This window comes from Taeniopygia guttata, chromosome 2 (assembly GCF_048771995.1).
Source record: "Taeniopygia guttata chromosome 2, bTaeGut7.mat, whole genome shotgun sequence".
NCBI lineage: Eukaryota > Metazoa > Chordata > Aves > Passeriformes > Estrildidae > Taeniopygia > Taeniopygia guttata.
The window spans coordinates 61,857,211-61,877,781 of record NC_133026.1 but is presented as its reverse complement, the minus strand read 5'-3'; the positions used below and the strand labels follow the sequence as shown (position 1 = coordinate 61,877,781).

General features: G+C 38.0%; 1 long non-coding RNA gene across 2 annotated transcripts in view; it reads right to left on the bottom strand.

Annotated features, from left to right (window-relative positions):
- Positions 1–20,571, bottom strand: part of LOC140682312 (uncharacterized) — a 117,099-nt gene that overhangs the window by 42,995 nt on the left and 53,533 nt on the right. The window contains exon 2 of one of the 2 annotated variants that reach the window (XR_012053858.1): positions 18,364–18,482. This is a non-coding gene — a long non-coding RNA (uncharacterized lncRNA). Of the gene's footprint in view, positions 1–18,363; positions 18,841–20,571 lie in introns of those variants that run through there. The other variant, XR_012053857.1, reaches the window with a different exon arrangement.

Sequence of the window (20,571 nt, the reverse complement as noted above, 5' to 3'; positions counted from 1 at the left end):
TTACTAATTAATAAAACGTTCTGGTTTAATAGCCTCTATTTTGACTTATCTTCATGAAGACAGATAAATCTTGCAGTGATCTTGCAATACACAAATGTATCAGTGGCTTATAAGTAAGGATCAGAGCATGGAGCAAAACTTGAGCTCATCCCAGATGCTCTTATAAGACATTCTCTGAGCTTGCATTCAGAGGTTCAAAATTAAGTAATAACTACTTTAAAGGGGATTCTACTTGAGAAGAGAGGAGTAAAATTTGATGTCAGAACTGTGACTGATCATTGACACTGGGCTGCATGGGGCAGGAAAGATGACTCAGTGTTTTAATTCTTCTTTTCTTTCATTTAAAATGATGCAAACAAATGGATTTTACATGTATTTACTAGCCATATTATTTTGATGAGTTACAAAAGTGTGGAAATAGCTTGAGAACGCTAAATTGATAAAGCAAGTTCTTAAAGAAAACTTTAAAAAATTTCCAATAGCAAACTTTTTTTAACATTAGAGACTGTAGAAAATAAAAGCACAACATCAGTTTGCATTTTAAAACTGAGAATGAAGAAATTAATATCAGAATCTAACTTTTGGGTCAGCTTGAATACAGATGCAGTAGACTTGCCATCACTTGCAGATTAAAGTTGCTGCAGATTTACTTTCTGAAAAGATAGTATAGTTCAAACAGTCACACTGGGCTTGATGCAGAAATCACATCACGTGGTTTTATGGTTTGTTCTATGCATATGGAAAAATATTATCTTTATCTACCCTTAAAATCTTGGAATCTTGTGGGAAGAAAAGAAATTAATAGTATCTCAGCAGTCAAGTAATCAGGGTAGATTATGAGAAGATGTACTTGAAAAATTAAGAGGGGAGAGGAAAGGGAGGAATTTCCGCAAGAATTACATTAGCATGCCAAGTTGGTCTAATATTCCTCTTTAGTGTTTGTATTCTCTGTGCACTGTATTTTTTTAACAGCTGGACTACTGTAGATGAAAATACACACAAAGAAAATGTGCAAAGCTTCCCTGAGCTTGTGCCTGAAGAATTCTTACAATTCCAAAATTATCTGTACTGATTTTATCTGTCATGAATATGACAAACACACAGATTTTATGCAGGTTTTTTAGAAAAGCTGAATTAGGCTGCTTTGTAGCAGTCAGTCCTGTGACCATATCAGCACTTTTAAACACATTCATGTCACTTCTTGTAAGGAGAAGTGACATGAATATAAGACTCAGTGGGATTTCTAATTTTTTTCCAACCACTGATTGATCACACATACATCACACATATATACAAAGAAGAACAGAAATTATGGAACAAACCTAATTAAAGGTTTACAAGGAATAAAGGTCCATAATTCTTAAAAAAAAAAGTGTATCTGTGTATGCACCTCTATAAAAATATAATTGTACATGCTGGTCATTTTGTGAAACCACTTAATTTGCAAAATTATTTAATTCTGGGTATTCATATCATTAGCAAAAAAAGAATTACTATTGTGTTTATTGGCATAATAATACATAATAATTTCTTATACTTGCTTGTAGAACTGTACAACAATTGTACAAACATTATTTCAGGGATTAAGATTAATTATTCTCAGGATTAATACTTTCACAACTAAAGCTAACATGATTTTAGCTATTGTATTACAGCTCTCCTCTTTACCATCTGCATGTTTTCACTTCTTTGGACTCCTGTGACTACATTTAAAACAACCCTGACCTTTGTTAAATTACTTGGTTAAGGCTGATTTAGGGGCACAGCTTTATTATTATTAATATGCACGCCTGCAGGAAAATTGGAGAAATGCTCTGCAAAACCAGCATTTTATTTAGCAGACAGAAGAATAAAGTATTATGGTTTTGGCACTAATATGCAACTCTTCACTCATAGAATGGAGAATAACTTGTTAGCAGCTCTTCAAAAAAAGTTATAAATTGCAAGGTGAACTTGAAATTACAGTGCTGGACCTGTGAGCAAGATTAAACATGGTCTGAAATTTCAGAGAAGACATTTTAAGAAAGTGTCTTATAATGGTATACCTCATACAGAGAGCACAAAAGTGGTTGAAGTTCAGCACCTAACTGGCAAACCTGCAAATTATTTTCAGAAAGTATTAGTGGTTAAGAGTTGCTGCAAATAGGAATAAAATAACATGAGAACTCAACAGAATATACCCCTAAGTAAAGTGGGAGACACTAAGTGACCATAAATGCAAGGTATACTACCAAATTTACAGGCAAATCATATTTCTCTAGAAAACAGCCAGAGTTACATACTGGCTTTCAGAGAATTGTCAGGATCAGATCCCTGTTGGTGTCCCTGCAGGGCAGACTCTTTCCTTTCTAATCAGCTTTTGCAATCTTTGCAAACAGAAAGAGCCCACTAAAATCACACAACCTGCAGAGGAGAGGTGCAGAACACAGCAGCTCGAGGGATTATGCAGAGCAGAAAGTATCATTCAGATGTCTAGAGCAGATGCAAATATTAATTTTATGGGCTTATTCTCTTGAATGGTATGTGTCTCTATGCTTAAAATAAATCATGTGTTCCAATTAATTTTTTACATAACATGAATAGTTATATTTGATGTATTTCTAATGTAAAAAAACCTCAACAAAACTTAGAAAAAGAGCAGTTGGTCCATGTTTAAAATGACAGCCCAAGCCCCACATGCTCTCTCTGGATCTAAGCTTGCTCAAAAGGTTCTCAGTATTTTTTTATTTGGTTTGATTTCTGTCCCACTCTTCTAAAGAAAAGCAAGTAAAATGGGATGTCACAATACACACAGACACCAAGTCCAGTTGCAGTAAGTCAGCATCCACCCTTCTGAAAGTATCAGAAATGCCTGGTAACAATTAACCAAAAGTTACATAAAATGCTAGTATGCGTAATTAAAAACTCTACCGAATGCTTGGGAAAACAGTGGCCATTTATCACAAAAAGCTATAAATAGAAGGAATAATAAGAAAAAAACAACTAAACCTTCTGAGAAGGTCTATTTAAATGCCTAATTTCTATCTTAAGCTTTGTTTATGTGAAATTTTAGGATACAAAAGATACCTTACAAAGATGGTTAAACTTCACCATGGGTCACACACCCAGCTGAAAAGCATATTTTTTTTTTTTTTACCTCCCAGATCAGTTCTCATGAATATTACTTTGCAATAACAACTCTGGAAATGACCTAGGAGCCAAAGAACCCTGCAGCAAGAAAGGGTAATATCCTCTCCAAGCAGACCCAAGGATCCTTTGGTGAGATGCCAGTTCTCAGGTGGAAAGTACCCACATTTTTCTGGATTGGACTGTATCTCCAACCCCTTCTCTCTTCCTACCCTCTGGCTCAGCAAACCATTTTCTCCCCAGTGCTCCCTCCACAATACTGCCTGTGCCAACACAACTTCAGAGCCTCCTGGGGCAGTGTTTTGGCTACGTTCTCAAAGGCTCAGTGCTGAGCCATGGAGAAAGCAGCTCAGAGTGACTTTTTGGGGAATGACTGCCATGTTCAGCACTACCAGGGCACCTTGAGTTCTGCACTGAAGGGGAAAATTGTCTTCTGGGTGGCAACAGTGAGGAGTTGGTACCTTGCTCCCATCCCTCAAGCTTTGTCATGGGTGACCATTCAAGGCCATTAAGGACCTATGCAGGGGTTTTGTTTCACTATTAAAAAAGCCCTGTACAAACCAATGTGACTTCTTTCCTCACAGCATGCTCTTGCATGCCTGAACACTGCTGAGGACACTGCAGGACTGGATCCTAAGAGGGTGAACGCAATTTATTACCTAGCAGAGGAAATAATCAGTGTATTACATGTATTGCTGGCACTAGCCTGGAAAGAACATGAAACAGAGAAGACTCAGTGAACAGGACAGTGAGAGCACTGGAAGCTACAAAAGTCAAAAGAAAAATGGCAGGCACCAACAGTAGTAGCAAGCTTGAAGTGAGAGAGGACAACAAACTACATGTGCATTTGTGATGTGCTGTGGCTCAGATAAAATAATCCAGTATGGTTCTATGGTGTGCATACTGAAATAGTACTGCTCAGAACAGACACAGAATAGCATGGCCAAAAGGAACCTGATTATAGCATTTATCCAGGAATTTCTGCCTTGTGGACAAACAGGGAGTAGTTAAAAGAAGCCAAACTTTTATGAGTTTGCCTGACACACAATTCAAAATTACTGAATCCAAAGTGTAACCCTTGTATCTGCCTGGCTCCAAATACAATCAAAACTGATGGGATGTGTGCATGCTCCTCTGATCTCACTAGGATATATCATATCCTTGAGGTCAAGTGCACATTGCTGTGCTGTACTAGGACAGGGCCTGAGACATGGAAGACACGGAAGTTTCTTGAAGAATACATATGAATCCTTTACTGTGACTTAAGAAATTTTTTCCACTGCCTGGATTTCTTTTCCAATGCCTCCAGCTAAATTAAAAGCAGAAGGGAGACAATTTTTCAGGAGCTCTTTCAGCACATTATAATTAGAGATCATTTCATCATCTTAAACATCCTTTAGTCAAATAAATGCTGATTTGAGCTGCAGCATCAACAACTGCAATGAACTGAAGTTATATAGAAATCCTCATGCACTTTGCTTCAAGCCAAAGTTGTGTGGATTCCCATGACCAGGGCCAGGGCTGTGACCACAGGGTCCAGAGTGTCACCCCATCTCTTGCCATGTCTTCTGGCTGGGGCACCACAATGCCCACAAATTTTTGTTATTAGCATTCTCACACACGCTTAAGTACTGACTAAGTCCCATATAAGTCTCTTGAGCGATGATAATTAATTATGGTAACTCCTGCTTAACCTTTTTTTTAAACTTTTTTTTTTTATACTCCCTAATAATATTGGCATAATAAGCTATTACAGGTAAGTTGTTTCCAATTATTTGATACAGAATACAACCTGGAGATACAAAGATCAGAGCTAAAATCATTCCCCAACTTTTAAGTCCCTCCACATTGTATGCATTTAGAATAAACTTGGACAGACAAAACCCTGGTTGCTATTGCACAGTGAATTATTATCGCACTGAGAAACACACTGGTGCAATTGCTAGCTTGGTAGACTACTACTACTACTTGATCTCATAAAGGGTTTCTACAACAAACTCCTCCTGAATACCTTGGAAGTTCACATAAAGAACTCCTGCAGGATTTGAGCTCTTACTGATTTTAAATACCTCTACCATCCTCTGTGTCTATGTTGGAAACTAAACAAAACCATATGAGAGTAGGACAGCAAGAAAAAAAAGGTGAAAGGTGGAATATGATGGCCCCTACAGACCTGTAAATCAGACTGCTGTTGTATGCAAACACATAGAAGCAGATAGAAAATAACATAAAATACAGCTTGGGTTGCTTAAGATGGGGCCATGACTTTTAATCTTTCTCTCTGAACTACTTTTCTTGGAAATGTGGCAGATTTATGTCAAGTCCTGTAAGACATCTGATATAGTGGCATAGAGGAGCTTGCTGTTTTAAACTAGAGATGTGAATTAGCAGAATTATAAGGCAGATAAGGAGATATAGGGGATATGGGAGTATCCAGTGCCGAAACTGAATATTAAGAGAAGTCAATAACATAAAGGAAGTTGGAGAGGCTGTAAAATTAGTGAGAATAATATTTAGTGATTCAAAGCAGAAGAATCTCTACTTGGCAGGTGACAAATATTTCTGCTGTAAGGTGATTTAGTTGAGTCTGCACCTACACTGGGATGCAGGGGATTTGCTTGGAGCACCCCATCATCTGCTGCTTCCTTCTGGCCTATGCACCTAGATTTATCCAAGGAGTAATGGCTGCAAACTGGAAGAGGCTAGGAAGATTTTAGGTAAATTTTATAAAGAAATGATTTACAGTGAGGATGATGAGGCACCAGAGAAGTTGCCCAGAGGAGCTGTGGATGCTCCATCCCTGGCAGTTGGAGGCCAGGTTAGATGGGGACTTTAGCAACCTGGACCAGTGAAAACTGTCCTGGCTCATGGCAGGGGGGGTGGAACTAGATGATTTTTAAGGTCCTTTTCAACCCAAACCATTCTATAACTCTATGATTTCCACCCCAAAGAAACAAGTTGAAGGCACTGGAGATGTGAAAGGATGGAAAGGTAGAATGCTGAGAACCACTCCTTTTGCCTCCCTTTATATTGGGAGAATGGCAGTGAGCTGCCAGCATGAATGACCATGTGTTCCACTGCTGCAATGGGAACATGAACTTTCTGGTCAATCTGCTCCAAAACCATTTATTGCCTTCACAGTAATTTGGATTTGCAAGTCGAGCTTGAAATAACGTATGTGAAAGTGTGTTGTTCCAGACATCAAAATTAATGCATCCTGGATTTCCATCTGTATGGTGTAAGGTTAGTACAAGTTCCAAAGAGCTGCTCCAGCAATCCAACAGGGCACCACACCCCAGGAGACTCTGCAGGGTTTCAGTCTGCCTCCCTGCCAACTGCTTTTTGGGGTTCACATGCACTTCCATGGACTTTTATGGATCAACTCTGACACTGAAGTTCAATGTTCAGGATTCTCTATGTAGGTAAGTGGCTGTGGCATGAGCAAAGAGATCACCAGAGCTGTCAGGCAGGTCACCTGTGCATACAGCTGGGAGGTCTTGTGCAAGTACCACTGGCATGGGCATTTGCCTATGCAAATGTAGACACTCTATGGGGTTAACCTACACACAGGCAGCTCTAACAGTCTGTCAAGCCCTGGAAAAGCTGTACAGGTGGGTTGGAACAGGGCAATTCCTTTCCAACCACTGACAGAGCACCTATGTCTTCACTTAGTATAACTGAACACAAAAAGAAAAAAAGCCTGTATAAACTAATAAAAAAATGTGAGTCTGCATAAAATTTCCTAATCTGTTTTTTCCCAAGCTCATCTCTGATAGGTATCTACATATTGGCAATGAGCCAGAGTGGGTTACACATTGTGAAAGACATGCATACTTTACATACATTGCATTGCTACATACAGAAAACAAGTTTCATGCCCTTTCTGCTAGAGTCCAGAAAACAACATTTTCTTTTTCCTAAAAGATCATAAAACTCAAGAAAAGGTATCCTCTTTCATAATGTGGGGAACAAAAAACCTCAGCAAGTTTCTGAATTAGTGAGCCAAATTGAAGATGAGGGAAAAAAGTGCATGATCATTGCCCTAAGTTCAAAATATTTGTATTTCCTAAGTCAGTTTCATTTTTTTCTTTTGTTGTTGGTTTAGGTAGAAGCGGAGGCCAATTTAAATTCAGAATTACATTTTTTCCTGAAAATATTCTAATAAGTCATTTTAACCAGATAAGACATTTCCCAAAACATTCTTTACCAACAAGTGCTTGTCTGTTCCCCAGAGAAGAGGCTGTTCCAGTTTGTCATCCCAAGAAAAATACAGTTTCTTGAAGAAATTCCATTCCAAATTATCAATTATACAAGTCCTGTGCTTCTGCAATGTCCATCTCAGCAGACTGCATGTAGGTGGAGATTAATTACTGACATAAAGAGCTTGTCTCTATAGGAAACTATACCTAAAACTACACATGTAAACATCACTTCAGTCTATTAATACAATCTGAAATATTTCATTGGATAAATTGAATAAATTGCTGTCATTATCTTTTTGCCTGAAACCTTCTTCTAAAAACAAAATTAAATTACCGAATAAAACACATCCAATTACAATTTTTTCACTCCTAATCTTTCTCTCCATGACTAAGCTAACACATGCCTACAAAAGTTAGCCTTGGGCTCTGTTGTACAGTCACCTCTTCTGTGTTTCAACTTGCTGAGAACTTTTTTAAACTGGAAAAAAATTTTGAGCTAGAAGAAGTTACTAGGGTTACTCTTTCTTGACTACTGTTGATATGAAAAGAAGAATTAGGGTAAAACTATTCAGAGAAACAGACAGAAGAAACTGTGGATCTAATCTAATCTTTTGTCTATATAAGAGCATGTTAGAATTTATTACTGATGTTCTAAACTTACCCTCAGTGGCACGGGGTAGCTAATAATTCCAACCAAAGTGCAAAGGAAAGGTGAGCCAGGCATGCCAGAAACAATTGCTAGTAGGACTGCAATTAGAATAAAGCACTTATTTCAGAAAACAGATGTGTCAAAAAATCTAGCTGATGGTAGGCACCAGAAATGATTTTTCAAAAGTCAGAACTGCAAAAGAACTTCTGGGTGTCCATGGCCTTCTCATTATTTTTCCATTTCAGCCTTTTTTTAATGCATTCCTTTCTCTTATATCCTTTAATTCCTTTCAGTCTCCTGCTCCTTCCTAGACTTTGGCCTAATATGTACTCTGACCTGAATTCCTAGACAGACCCTTTCTTTTTTTTTGTTCTTTCCTTTCCATGCCCTTAAAATTAACAATTTGGGTTATTTATGAACCCTGGAGAATCAAGATTTATTGAAATTGTGGTTGAGCAGTACCCGAAGTTTCATTAGCAGGATACTGCTCTGAAGACCAAGAACTCTACATCCTTCTAGTATTAATTAATTATATTTTTTTGGTGCATCATTTTCTGATACAAAACAGAAAAGGGTTAGATTGCATGGTCAAAATTACTAAATTACATGAACCAGGTGCTTCACCTCATGACATCTGGCTATGAAGTGATGTCCTCAGCAAAAACTCCAGGTCAGGAGTTCATTAAATTTACACTGACCATTGCTTTTAAATGCTTTCCACTTATCTTTGATAGTTTGGGACTACCTCTCTTAATAAATTTACTGGCCTGGTGGACTGAAGCTAGAAATGCAAAAGCTTTCCTGGATAGACACAAAGCCAATCTTCAGCATCACTGAGTACAATGAAACAGCAACTTGCAAAAGCGTCTTTGATCCAGGAGTTTGGGTTAAACTGTAGTGGAGGGATTTATATCGTGTTAAGGAACATACAGCAGAAGAAAACTAAAGCCAGTCTGGATTTGTCTTTACCAGAATCAAGTGATGGAATTTTAACCCCTTCAGGAGCCAAAAACACAGCCCTGAATCACTTCTGCCACTCATAGTTGGCAACTTTATTATGTTTTTATCTTCAGTTCCCAGATAGCAACATCTCACGTGCATTCCCATCAATACAGACACTGAAACTTTTCAATTATGAGTCCTTAAATAAAAAGTGAACCCTTAAAAATTGTGAGCCTGACTAATACACTTGATTGAATCAGGAGTTATTAATCTGCAATTCTTGGGAGTTTTACTTCTTTCTACTAACTATTTGCAGCCTTTTCTGACCAGTGCTGCATATTTATTTTTTCCATTTGAAGAAGGTCCTTTAGCAGTGCTACAAGAAGCTTCTCCCATTTTTCACATCTTCCATAATTTTTAGCTAACCCTGTGCTGGCTGCTGCTTCTTGTGCTATTTTATTAGACCCACATATGTGGAGAAGCAATAGGGCCTTTGCTACTTATGGAAGCTGTTGCATTTCGACAGCAGGACACAACCTGTTTACATATATCCTGCAGGAAAATGAGGTTTTGCAGGCCAGAGAAACCACCAAACAGCTAACCATGCTTTGCCTAGAAGAGTGCCCATCTCCAGTCCATGCATCCATGTATAGAAAGCCAACAAATGCCAACACCTCAAGGAAAGAGTGAAGTGGTGTTTTTGCAGAGGATTAGAAATGACCATACGACTTCCTTTGGGACCGTTTGCACACACTCAGGACCACTCCACAAAGGCAAATGCATATTCATCTTTTACCACGTGGGCTTCAGTGGAAATTCTCCTGGTTTTGTCAATCACAGCTCCATAATGAATAAGGGACAGGATGGATATGCCAAATATTCTGGCCACATTCTGGTCTTGCTAGCTCTGGCCAATACAGAATGATATTAAGGTGTCCTGTATTAAAGTGTATGTGGACTGAACAAGCATGCAATGTGGTGGCAACAAGGGCTGACAAAATATCTCTTCTCCAGTCCAATCTATCAGCCGTCCCTCTGTATCTGGATCTCTGTGTGGCTACTTCTTAGTAAAACTGTTCTGGAGAGCAAGATCTTCCTTTATTTTTGGAAAATAGTTTTATAATAATATTTCAGTAATTAAGGACAGAATTCAGTTGATAGTTGGAGAAGGCATTTTAATTTTTTCAAACTTTTTAGATGAATCGATGTCTTTTAGATGGAAAGATGGTTTTCAGATATCAGCAGTGACTGCACATTTGAAGTTCTGTTGGGCAACTGATTCCACAACCCCTAGTCATGATTAACCTGCAATCAGGGTAAGACAATTCAACTAACCTACCAAAGTGGATCTTAGAAATGATCAGAAACATTAAACAAAAACTAATGGTGGCTAGTAATGGCGAGTCAACACTAAAAAAAAGAAAATATCAATAATAGGAAACAACTAGTTCCACTACAGCTTTGTTCTTTGACATTTAGCTTTCACTAAGCAGAATATATTGGAAAGGACACTTGGGCTCACCATGAGCTTAGAAGTAGGAGCCAGACCTCAGAATTTTGCCAGTGGGATTCAAAAACCAAAAACAGCAACAGGCAGAAACCAAGAATTTCAAGTCCTTTGCCCTTAATGTTCCTTCTTTGTTTAATTTTTCTGTCCAGAAAAGCAAATAAACAAATAATAGTTTTAAAGCACAAACAAAGAAACAAACAAACAAACCCAAATTCAGCCACAATGTTCTGCAGGTGACCTTCATGTGCTATTTGCAATGTAGGAGGAGGCTGGAGGAAGGGGGAAGAGGAGCAGTAAATTTCATGTGCCTTTTTGTGGTAATCATCTATGTTAACCCAATTGTTAGTGCTGTAATGCCTATTTCACCTTCACACCATGCAAGATGTCTGGAGTCCTTTGAAACAGATTAGTCACTTGTGCCTCAAGGGCATTATGATGTTAATTGTATCTAGCTGTATTTAAACATTGAAACTTCTTTTTCATCCAAAGGACGAACAACAAAAATAATTTTTTGCACCCTGACTCACAAGGGAGAGCCACTTTCTGAATCAGTGCTACCACCTTTGGGCAATACTTGACTCTTCCTTGAAAGTTCTGCTTCTCTATAACTAATTGAGTGCCCCAACACCAAAAGTTTCTGAGAAGGAAGGAACAGATCACTGAGGAACAATGAATTTTAAAAATCAAGAAACAGCAAAAATAAAAATAAAAAAAAAAGAAATCATAGTTTATAATAAGCACACATTAAAAGAACTTTTTTGCTCATTTGAGAAAGTGTGTCTGAACAATTTCAAATTCTGAAAGCAGAGAATGGGAAAAAGAAAGGTTCCAAGGTTACATAAGAATCTGGCCAGTTTACCTGTGTTCTGCTTCTTCTAGAGACGAGTATGTGGAACTTTCCATCAAAGGAAATTTCTGCCCTCTCTTTTTGTTCTCTCCCTTATATCCTGCTGTTGTAAGGAAACATCGCCCTTTCAAGTTTTATGGAATACCTGGTATTATTCCTCCAATTGGGAATGGATAGGATTTTCATAGGATTTCAGCTGTCAAAATACTTGATTACTACAACACATAACTGCTGAAAGAAGCCAAATGGAAAGTGTAGAAGTTTCCAGCTTACATACTGAACAAATAAACCTCACCAAAACTGGTTTAAATCAACGTTCATTTTTGTTATAACCACCTGTGTTTGTTCCATTTTACATATCAATTTCAAATTTCCTATTGGAAAACTTCAAAATAAAAAAATATTTCATGGAAATACTTATTTACCAGCAATTCCCAATTCACCGATAAAATAAGGGATAAAAACTTAGCATATGATTACAGCATTAAACGTCACAAAGTGATGAACCTAGTGATAAAGGTAAATAGGATCCTAAATTCTGTTTAAACATCACACTACCAATGAAATCTACAGGTATGAAACCCTTTCTTGGCTGAATACTGTAGGGCAGTGATTTTTAATTTAAACCTAGATTTTTTTTTTTCCTTAGGTTGGAGTGATTACCTGTCTTGCAAGGTTCTAGCTTTGATAATTTGCTTGTGATCATTACTGTTTCTCGGGGGGATTGAAATTTCAGCAATACTACACTGAGAATTTATACAAATATTTGATAGGCTGGCAAGACACGTGGTAAGAAGAAGCCAATGGATGTAAGACAGCCTAGAAATGCAACATGATTCGTAAATGAAGGAGCAGCAAGAAAGAGAATCAAAAACTCCATTTATCTAATAATGAGCGGCACCAGTAGACCCACTTGTTTTCTCTCTGCTTTCTTCCTGCCTTTCACTCTCCTCCTATAAACAAACACCACCCCATCATCTTCTGTTACAGACTTTGTCACAGTCCTAAATATTTTAATATATACATAAATGCAGAGAAAACTTTTTTTATTCCATTCTGCTGGCAGAATCCATATACTCTGTTGCCATATCTGCTTCTTTGAACTTTTTTCCGTGTGATCTACTTTTCTCCAATATGCAGTTTTTTTGCACAGCCATGTCTTTCTTCCTTTAGAAGCTCTCCTATTTGTAGACATGCTTTTTCATCCTTTTTCTGCAACTTCCCCTCATAGTCAAGTTCTGGAATGTTTTTTTCCCTCTGGGCTTGGTACTCACCTATCTCTTCTCAGAGGCAGAGAATACTTCATCTTCCCCAAATGCAGGACACTAGACACATGTAGATGTGAGAACTATGCTGTTTCTTACAGGAAAGTATTCCCAGGCTGCTAAGTAAATCTCGTGGTCCTCTGAAACAGAGACTAATGCAGCCAATATACTAAAATCATAGTAATTCTCCAGTAGTTCCCATCTGATTGGAATTATACTGAAAGACACACTTCCAAGCTTAAGTAACAGAAGATGGTCCCAAAGATGAGAGACAGGAAAATTTCCCTAGGCCTAGACCCCATTCCATCATTCTGAAGGAGCCTTCTTGATACTGCAGATGTTTCATGCTTTAATATAGCACTTTTTAAAATAAAGAACCTTCTCTTCATACTCTAACTTCCATGAACCCTGAGCAAGATTATATGAAGAATCAGCCAAAAATCAGCCAAGCTTTACAAACCCCACTGTAAGACAAGCACTGCAAGTTTATCTCAGATTTGCAGGTCCAGCTCATGGCCCACAAGCAAAACCAACCTTTGCTTTTCCCTGTCTGTGAATTTCTCAAGCTACTTCATCAAGGTTATTTTCATTTTTTTAACAAGAACGAACTGTTACAGCAGTGAAAAAGCTGTATATAGGTATTTTACTTTATTTTAATAACAAACCCAGAAAGAAAGGGAAAGAGGAAATGAGCAATCATTTGCCTGAAGACACCTGAATCTGAAACCGAAAAATTCTGTAGAAACCAGCTGTCTCTATTTTAAAGTGATGAAATATTCAAGACTGCAGATGATATGCTTCTCCTTTCCCTGTGGCTGCTTTTAAACTCTGAAATAAGATTAGATAAAATTTCTCAGGAAAAAAAAAAAAAGCACAAAACAAAACCACCCTACTCCATATTCACAGTTTAACCATATATCAACATTAAAACACTAATGTTTTTTAGCCTGTACCTATCACATAGGTTAATAGCTAATCTCCAGAGGATTGGAACAATGGCTCCGCTTATTTTTAACATGTTTTAGCACCAGTTTCATCTGTGGGGGAATGGCTGAGGAATTAATTTTTCAGAATCTCAGCCAGAGCAGGGTAGGGGCAGGGAAGTAGTGCAGGCTGAAGAAGAAGCTGATTCTGCTTCACTGTCTAGTTCATGGCTTCCATACACTGCTGGAGGATTATGTGGCTATGGAGGATAAACCACACTCTCCTAGAGGTCAATTCACTGCTGGAAATTTCAGCCATAAATTCTATGTAAAAAGTAATGCTAAACACAACTGGGCTGCAATTTGCTCATCTACTCAATTACAGCAAAAATCAGAGGACACTCCACCCATACGTTGCAGGAGATACTAACTCTGTGTAACATGCTGAATTGCAAGTTTAAATCCAGATAACTGGGGATAAATCTGGGCAGCTCTTCGTAAGTGGCTAAATAGTTTGTTTCAAGAGCAGAGTTAGGTTGGTTTTCCCCTGGGAAACAATGTTTTGTGACACCTTCCTAATGGGTAGCCTGTGTGGTAGCCTGACCCACTGCTGGTGACAGAAATCCAGTCCCTATGGAGCAGAATTTCAGGAGAATTCATCAGATGCTTCTGACAACTATTTGCCAACTGTGCTGCATGTGGACAACCTCATTAAATTCAATTAAGCAACCTTTCAGTTGCAAGCAGGGCAGACACCCTGGCTGGGATTTGAGCAATTGGGATCTGTACTGCATCTACCTCCAGTCAAGGCCAGGATTTGGATTTGGCATCTTTTATAAGCAGCATATGCACACACCACAGGATGCAAGAGTCCAAGTTAACAGTTGTTTTCTGTTTTTTTTATTTCACCTGATGGCTGATGAGTGCTACTTTTCCTATTGAAGTTACACCTTGCAGGTGTCCTGACTTTGGTGGAAAGCAGAATTGGATGGAAAACCAAATGTAGCAACAAACCATGGAACCGTTATTCACTGTCTGATGGCAAGGAATAGGTATAGCTGCCTTGGAAAGTGCACACCTAGCCACATAATTATTCTATTATTGCTTCTTAATGCAAAGGATAAAGCCTTTCACCTCCTTTCAGCCTTTTCCCATGGCCAACACTACTGTTCTGTAATAACTCATCTCTGAGTAACAAAGTAAACAGCATTACAAAATAATTTCTGAAGCTAAATATCTGATAAAGATGATTAATGCCTCATGAAATGCCCAAGTCATATTTGCAATAATTGCAATATTTGAGATGGATAAGAGGAGAGAATTATAGGATTTGCTGTAAGGCTGAATTATCTACAGGAAGTTCATGTGAAAGTCACGCTACCATCTAACTCACTGGTACCTGCCAGGCACACTCCTTAACAGCTGGCTTATTTGTTTTCTGGATTTTAGAACTAGAGCAGTTAGAGTTTTGAGATAGATTTATTTTTTTAAAGCTACCTTCATAAATACCCTCATTCTTGAGAGAGACCGTATTGGTCTAGAAACTGCTGCACAAATACAGGAATCTTTCCTCATGAACAGGGTTTTGGGGTATTCTTGAATGGCTGCCCAAACCAAAGTTTCACAATGTTTGCTCAAGACAAAGTTTGCCAGCAAACACAAATGTTCTTTCAAAGAAAAGTGATGTATTTCTTCTTCTGAACAACTCACGTGGGTATGTTCTGTAGTTTCCCAGCACGACAAAAATCTAAATGTTTAGCATGTTTTCTCCGTGCTTTGGAGGAAAGAAGCCTGAAAGGTACTATCTTAGAGGGCTTCAACCACTTCACATTATATAGTCCATAAACTGTGAAGACAATTATGGATAACTTCTTTTTTACCTATGGTGGGATAAAGAAACTCTTCTGTTTATAATAATAGATTTTCTTGGTAACCAGCTAATACACAATATGGTAACATTTGATGAAAGAACAATAAGAGAGATATTACTGTTGGCAGCCATCTACACCAGAGCTCTCATATTTATTCAAGCAAAATTATTATTATTACTACATCATTTTGTTAATAATGACTGGAACACTTTGTAAGGATTGTTAAAATCTAAATTCACAACTGGAGTTGTTCTGACTGGACATAACTGTTTTGTTTTTGCTTTCGTGATGCCTTAAGGTTTTCTCCTATAGTCAGTCACTTCTCTGGTGCTAATGAAAAGGCTTGCTGCAAATACACCAATTTAATTATTATTCTATGACCACTCCTATACCCCCCAGCCCCAAATTGCACCAACATGAACACCAGTGGCAAACAAGCACAAACAGGGCATTAAAAAGGTCAAAGAAAATTAGCTTTCAGCTTTAAAAAAGTATTTCTGTAAAACTCTTCTCTGCACCTGCTGAGTCCTTGTAGCCCATAGAATTTTTTGTACACCTGCAAACTGCTCATTTCACATGCAGAGGCAAGGAGGAAATATCTGGAAGAGGAAAGCTGGCACTGAAGAAGATCCTTCTCCAGCCATTTGTGTCTATCATGTGAAAACTCCATGCTGCCTTGAACAAAGTGTAGCGGAGAAGGAATGTGGACAGACTTTTCCCACCATTTCCAGAGCAAACAAGTAGAAACAGGAAAATGTCTTGCAGGCCAATCTGAACACAGATATGTGCACAGGGGATATGGCTGAGCCACCACACTCTGTTTTGCACATTCAGTTTTTATAGCAAAGTCATCTTTTTCTTAAGATGTACTGCAATATCCAATCACTTGCAGCTACCACCAAAACCCTGGTGGTTTAGCACATTCAGACTTACATCCAGACTCTTTTTACCCACCAGAAGACTCAATAAGTAACAGAGACACCCTCACTTGAGCCTTTCCTGTGACTGTAAGGTCCTGGTGCAAGAGATGGAGAACACCGTGCTCCAAAGACTAAACTCTGAGGGTAAGCACAGTTGCCAGTGCTTCTCTGCCCAGTCACCACAAGTGCTGTGGCAGGAGATACCAACAGAATTGGCATGGCCTTCATCTGCTCCTCTGGTGTACCTCTCCTTGATTCTCCAGAATGCCCTTGAATAAATCCCGCTTCCTCCCTTGTTAGGAAGGAGGGAAGCTGGTCTGAAATCAGCTTAGTCACCATCACTGATGCAGTCTCACAGTGCTTACTGAAACAAAGAAACCTTTTCTACTCACACCCAATCTGATATTACACTACCCTGACCTATAACAATACATTTTTGGAAGTACTTGTCAAGAGTGACAATTTTCCTAACAATCACTATGACAGAGGAACATTAGAAAACAAGCAAGCACAAAAACCTGCAGTAAATGTGACTTTGGAAACTACAACATTTCTTTTACTTACCAGGAACAAAGAACCTCATGTGTGTCAGGAATAAATAAAAATCAGCCTCCAGCTTTCACAAATGAATAATCATGTGTAGAAAACATAGCGTTTTTGTTAAAAATAAAGATGCAATTTGCAATTAACTAAGGAACAAGAACTATTTCTTCTAGAGCCAATCTAGTGAGGTTTTCAAAACTGGCATATTCTGATCTCATCTGTTTCCCTATGGGCAAAGAAGCTGATCTTGAGCTTTCCTGCTGCAGATCAAAGTGATGGCTACAAATGTTAGTAAAACAAAGTCTCCCCTAGTGTAAGGCAAAACAGGATAAAAAGCAAACAAGAAAAAAACTTCTGCACAAGGATATAAAACAAAATGGGAGAGTACTTCTGCCATGCTAAGAAAGATGAACATCTACTAAGTCTTGGATTTCAACAAATACAACATTATTATGATAGGAGACTGGTTACCATATATGCTTCAACTCTCTGGGGAATCTGATTTTTATTTTCCTTCCTGTTCAAGGGACAGTTGTTCATATATTTATTTGCATTGCCATAACGTGGAGATGCAGGCTGTGATCAGAGGTCCATTGTGTAAGGTGCTGTACACACAGTTTATCAAAACAGCCTCCGCTTCAGAGACCCTCCAGTCTAAACAGGGAAATTCTAGAAGTCCCGAGGGGAAACAAAAGCTTGTAAGGTTTCCAAGAGAGAACCAGAAAGTCTTTGGAAAAGCATCTTTGGGTGGCATTTTAGACTAAACGGAAATCTTGATGTTCTCATTTCAGTGATATATTTCCTTGGGTTTGTGTCATTAGAAATCTTACCTGTATTTTCTCAGCAATTAGATCAAAACCATTGCAGATAATAAAACTGAGGTTTGAAGTTTGTGCCCACTGCAAAACCTAACCAGAGTATCTTTCTATCAGAGAATTAATTGCTTTATGAATTCTCACAATTCCTTCTTAAACATCAGGTACCAGAAATTCCTCATTTACTCCTCATCTGCAAATATTGCAAACTAACTCCTTCTTACTCCACTACTTGTTCCATTTTTCTTGAAGATCAAGGGAACTTGGAAAAATACAGAAAGGTGGTCCACGTAAGTGTCTGTATCTGTCACATGGGGGACAGAGAAATAAAAATTCTGAAGGCAAGTCCACTGGTGCATTTTCAAAATTAAGTCCTGAAATATCTTGAGAAGATACTTCGAAAATAATATTTTCAAAGAAAATGATTCCCAGATTTGTTTATGTAAAAAAAAAAAAATGCAAAACAGCAGAAACAGATGTGTTCCTATTCAAATTATCTTGCATCCATTTAGAGACAAAATTATTAAACATACGGCACAATGAAATGTCACCCTCTAAACATAAATATGCACTAGAAAGAGAATTGTGGGCATTTTAAGCAGGAAATAAATAAATGGTGGGCAGGAGACAAGGAGTTTAGGGAAATAGCTTTACTGGGAATGCTGCTGTTTGAGGTCATATTCTTTCTTCTCCATTCTAGAAAAGAAAAGGATGAAGCAGGGAACACAAAAACTCAATGGTAATGCTTACCTTCATGTTCATACAGAATCACGGCATCATGAAGCCCCTTGTCTTTGAACCTCCTCTCTTTTTCCAGCAACAGCACGCTCCCTTTGGTCTCTGAATGGACTTCAGGATTCTCTACAAGTCTGCAAAGAAAGAGATGGATAAAATGAGGAGATCCTTGATCCTCGGCTGAATGGTTGCTGGAACTTCATCACTTAAAAATTATTTCTCCTTAAGGGACTCTAGATATGCATTAGACTTCTGTCCTGCCTCTTGGCAAGCAGCAGAGATCTTTAAAGGAGTGTTACTTCTGCTGGGATGTGCTGGAGGATAAAGTGAGCAGAAGAAGAGAGTGAAAAAGCAGCACATTTCTTGCTGGTTATCCAGACCAGGCTGCACCCTCTTAGCCTTCCTTTGTGAACATCAGTAAAACACATTTATAGTCCATAGTAATACTGCTGCTAGATCAATGGACAAAATTCTGATGTGGAAATGCATGGAATTCTTGGAATTTAAGGGAGAAAAAATTGTTATAAAATTCACAAGTATTAATTAACTGTAGAAGATGTAAATTTTATCCATTTTATCACTTACATAGTTATGTTCTGATCTTAAGTTTCAACAGTTGAACACAGCAAAAACACTTCACTAAGGTCAGATTGCAAGTGTTGTTTTTCTTCTAAGCAAATAATGGCACAATCTACTTTGGCTCTGCTAGCTGTTAACAGCACCATAAAAAATTTTCTTTTTTTTTGTACACCATCTTCTGAGTTAAAAAAATGTTAATCCCCGATAGAACTGGAGGACCTAATTTTGTAAAAAGCAGAACATGCCTGATTTAGTAAAGGGATTTCTGTTCTGAAGCTTTCAAATCTCTTTTTCACCCTCCTGTCAATCACTGAAGTGAATCAACCTTTTAGTGAAAGCAACGTCATCTAATCTAGAGAGAGAAAAAAGGGTATAAAAAAACCTAGGTCAGCAGTATGGCAGCCCATTGTGCTGTGTTCCAGACACGAGATTCATAAATTCTTTAGTTGACAAATGACCTTAAAAAGTACATAGATGTGAAGAGCAAAGGCAGATGAGAGCCCAAGTATTTGAAAGAAACTGCAAGTCAGGGACTTGGCAGTAGGCAGGCTGACCTGTCCAGCTTCACCACTCTCAGCCTCTGGTAGCCTTCCATTTCAAAGTAAGGAGGAGACTGCAGAGTTGTTGGACAAAATCCACTAAAGCATTGTCAGGTAGGTGTTTTTATAAATTTTGCTGATAATAAGTTCCTAGACAGCAAGTGTTTTACCAAACATGGATGTAATACTCCTTCAAAACAGCTGCTGTGCCCTTGTGTGATTGAAGTCATTCTTAAGACTGTGGCTTCTACAAGTGGGGTTTTTTGGGTTTTTTTTTTTTTTTTGGTTTTTGTTGTTGTTGTTGTTGTTGTTGTTTTTTGTTGGTTGGCTTTGGGTTTTTTTTTTAACTTTAATTCTGGTTAGCAAAATTAGTCTAAAATATGCTGAATTCTTAAGCTATTGACATTCAAGTGGAGCTGGAGATTTTATATAGAGCAATAAATGATGGAAATTTTAAAAATCACTGGAAATACACTTTAACCAAGCACTGAAGAAATGGAAACATGGAATGTCATATTTTTAGTCTTTATTACTTCATCACTCTTCATCTGACCATGTTATCTGTCCCTGAAGCATTAACTGGATCTGCAATAAAATCTATACAGTAGACAAAGAGGTTCCTATGCTTTGGATCAGCTATTCTAATCTAGGAAATACTTTTTTATTGTAGTGAAGTTTTAAGGCTTTGAGAAACATTCAGCCTTTGTTATAACTTATACAGGAATAAACTTAAACTCTAAATTCACTAAACAAAACCTGTCATTGCCAAGGACCACAATGAAGAGAGATATTTATTCAACATGGTTTCCAGTGTCAAGGACTAAGGTCATGGTTTATGGATGTAATGAACATGAAAGATGCAAAGGATTCCATTTTAGGACAGAATTAAAATGAGCTACTTAATATACTAAAAGCTGGTGAATACTGTGTTGCAAGTCCATAGTGTTCCACAGTGCCAATTGTTGCCTAAGCCATTAAAGAAATTAAATTGATTAAGTTTCAAAAATAGCCTGTGAGCTACTGAGAAAAAAATTCTGTTGCCCCTCAAGACAACCTGTGTATTACTACCTGCATGAAGATCAGGGTAGCCTGAAAACCTCCCTTG